This window comes from Hylobates moloch, unplaced genomic scaffold, assembly GCF_009828535.3.
Source record: "Hylobates moloch isolate HMO894 unplaced genomic scaffold, HMol_V3 SCAFFOLD_33, whole genome shotgun sequence".
Lineage (NCBI taxonomy): Eukaryota > Metazoa > Chordata > Mammalia > Primates > Hylobatidae > Hylobates > Hylobates moloch.
The window spans coordinates 943,027-946,779 of NW_026652308.1; positions in this window are offsets into that span (position 1 = coordinate 943,027).

The window sequence follows — 3,753 nt, forward strand, 5'->3', positions numbered from 1 at the left end:
TTTCTGTGGGATCGGTGGTGATATCCCCTTTTTCGTTTTTTATTGCATCTATTTGATTCTTCTCTCTTTTCTTCTTTATTAGTCTTGCTAGCGGTCCATCAATTTTGTTGATCTTTTCAAAAAACCAGCTCCTGGATTCATTAATTTTTTGAAGGGTTTTTTGTGTCTCTATTTCCTTTAGTTCTGCTCTGATTTTAGTTATTTCTAGCCTTCTGCTAGCTTTTGAATGTGTTTGCTCTTGCTTTTCTAGTTCTTTTAATTGTGATGTTAGGGTGTCAATTTTAGATTTTTCCTGCTTTCTCTTGTGGGCATTTAGTGCTATAAATTTCCCTCTACACACTGCTTTGAATGTGTCCCAGAGATTCTGGTATGTTGTGTCTTTGTTCTCATTGGTTTCAAAGAACATCTTTATTTCTGCCTTCATTTCATTATGTACCCAATAGTCATTCAGGAGCAGGTTGTTCAGTTTCCATGTAGTTGAGTGGTTTTGAGTGAGTTTCTTAATCCTGAGTTCTAGTTTGATTGCACTGTGGTCTGAGAGACAGTTTGTTATAATTTCTGTTCTTTTACATTTGCTGAGGAGAGCTTTACTTCCAACTATGTGGTCAATTTTGGAATAGGTGTGGTGTGGTGCTGAAAAAAATGTATATTCTGTTGACTTGGGGTGGAGAGTTCTGTAGATGTCTATTAGGTCCACTTTATGTAGAGCTGAGTTCAATTCCTGGATATCCTTGTTAACTTTCTGTCTCGTTGATCTGTCTAATGCTGACAGTGGGGTGTTAAAATCTCCCATTATTATTGAGCTTCAGCCACCTTTTTAAGAGGAAATTGCTGGGCAGGTGGGGGAGGGCTAGTCAAGGAACAAAACTGTAAGCTGGACTGGGTGTGAGGAGGGGAGGTGATAAAAGGATTATAGGGTGGAGGAGCAGAGGCTGAGGAAGAATTGGGACCTAGCTCGGCCTGGCGAGGAGGGGAGAGGTCAGATGGGTCTGTAGAAAAGGAAGATTAGAAAGACTCAGTGACTCTTGGGGTTGGGACTGAAGGGACAGGTGGGAAGGAAGGAAGATTTGGGATGAGTTGCATTGGGAACAGAGACTAGAGAGGGACTGACGTGTAAAAGAATGCCTGGACGCCAGGCACCTCAGACCATTTGCCCATTTTACAACAAGAATTATTTAGATCTTGTAGGCTGGAAAAATTGAAAGTGCCATTTTCTGGCTATTTGGAACCACTGTCGAGTTTGTATTGGGGTCAAGTGGCATTGCAGAAGAAAATAAGGCATTTAGGTTTTAGGTCAGGTGTGAGTTGAAGAGGTTTTAGGATTTTAAGAACACAGGCTAAGGGAGAAGAAGGGGGAATGGAGGGTGGGAAGTTGCCATAGTGAAGGAGGCAAGCCCAGAGAAAAGAGAGAGTAGAGACACAGAGGGAAGGGGTTTGGGGGTTCTTACCTTCCAGAAAAGTGGGAAAGGGGTCGGGGCATGGAAATAAGGGATCGGGGCATGGAAATAAGGGATGGGGTGCAGAGATAAGAGGTCAGGGTGCAGAAATAAGGGATCGGGGTGCAGAGATAAGAGGTCGGGGCATGGAAACAAGGGGTTGGGGCACAGAGATAAGAGGTCGGGGTGTGGAAATAAGGGATCGGGGGTTCTTGCCCCCAGAAAAGCAGAGAAGGGGTAGAGACAGGGAGAGAAGGGGTTGGGGGGTTCTTGCCCCCTGGAAAAGTTCTACTTGCTGCTAAGGGTGAAGGAGAAGGGGTTGGGGGTTCTTGCCCCCTAGAAAAGCGGTACTTGCTGCTAAGGGTGAAGGAGAAGGGGTTGGGGGGTTCTTGCCCTCAGAAAAGTGGAGAAGGGTTAGAGACAGGGAGAGAAGGAGTTGGGGGTTCTTGCCCCCCAGAAAAGCGGTACTTGCCACTAAGGGTGAAGGACCAAGGCAGGCATCCCCACGTGGTCAGACACCTCTGAAATGTGGGTGAATAATCAGAGAGGCATCCCTGCAATGATTAAACACCAAGGGAAGGCTGCCTTTCTGAGTCTGTGACCGGCGCCGGAGTTTTGGGTCCATAGATAAAACATGTCTCCTTTGTCTCCACCACAAAATGAAAGGAATTGAAATTAAAAGAAGGGAGAGATTGAAGGGTGGTGCCAAGATTGAAAGGAGAACATGGTTGAGGGATAGTGAGAGAGGTTGGAGAAGAGAGTAAGAAGAGGCTGCTTACCCGATTTAAAATTGGTGAGATGCTCCTTGGGCTGGTTGGTCTGAGGACCCGAGGTCGTAGGTGGATCTTTTTCACGGAGCAAAGAGCAGGAGGACAGGGGATTGATCTCCCAAGGGAGGTCCCCCAATCTGAGTCACAGCACCAAATTTCATGCGCGTCCATGTGAAGAGACCACCAAACAGGCTTTGTGTGAGCAAAAAGGCTGTTTATTTCACCTGGGTGCAGGCGGGCTGAGTCCGAAAAGAGAGTCAGCGAAGGGAGATAGGGGTGGGGCCGTTTTATAGATTTGGGTAGGTAAAGGAAAATTGCAAAGGGGGGTTGTTCTCTGGCGGGCAGGTGTCGGGGTCACAAGGTGCTCAGTATGGGAGCTTTTGAGCCAGGACGAACCAGGAGAAGGAATTTCACAAGACGATGTCGTCGGTTAAGGCAGGAACGGCCATTTTCACTTCTTTTGTGGTGGAATGTCATCAGTTAAGGCAGGAACTGGCCATCTGGATGTGTACGTGCAGGTCACAGGGGATATGATGGCTTAGCTTGGGCTCAGAGGCCTGACATTAACTTTTATCTTTTTGGGGGAAATGTCAGTTAATTATCTCTCACCTTGACACTCTCTCCATCAGGTTGCATCTGGGTGCAGGTGAGCTTCGTGTCTGTTTAAGGAGTTTCTCTGCTGGCTCAGTACTGGGTGTCCTGGTGCTGGTCTCAGGAGGGGAGGTGCCAACCTTCTTGATTTAAATGGACCTGGGAATGGTGTCTGTACCTGTGCAGTGGTCTCTGCTAGGTGACACATGCAGATTTCCTTTGCCATTTTGGCAGCATGTTGAATTCCTATTGTCGATGCCTCTCAGAGGTGCCTCGTTGGCCACTTTTGGCCTCCAACAGTGTTATGTGTGGCACTGCTAGCTTACTCTTGTGCCTTAGATAATCGTTGACCTCTTGGGGTGATCAAGATAAACTGAGTCCTTTTTTATGGCCCTTGGACCTCAGGGAACTAATGGTTATTGATGTGATAGGGCAGAGTAGTCAACCCTCTCATACTTATTGGTGAGGGAGGCACTTAGGTGAGACTTCTGCATTAAAAAATCTGAAATCAAGGTGAACACCGAAGTTCCCTACATTTGGATTCACCTCTAATCTCAAGGGAGAGTCTCTGATCCACCACTACGGAAGGTGGGAGGGGTACGTGGCTCCTACTCTTTCCAATCAGTAACTCCACCACCACTATCACCACTGTATATACAGTATCACACTGTAGGAATTTATTGCAATACACCCAAGAACATGTAGGCTGTTTCCTTTTTTGTTTATTACAAGTAGTGCTCTTATGCATGTCTCCTGAGGTACATATGCAGAGTTTCTCTAGGGCTATTATATAGTGAAGAATTTGTCTGGCCTTTGTTCCCGGTTCCCAGCACAGAGCTTCAAAAACCCTTGGAAATTCCGGAGTGATAGGAGTGTCTTTGTTATGATAATGGGGTGGCTCACAGTGGATTCCTACACAGCTTCAGGATGGAGCTGGTCATCAAAAAGATTAAGCA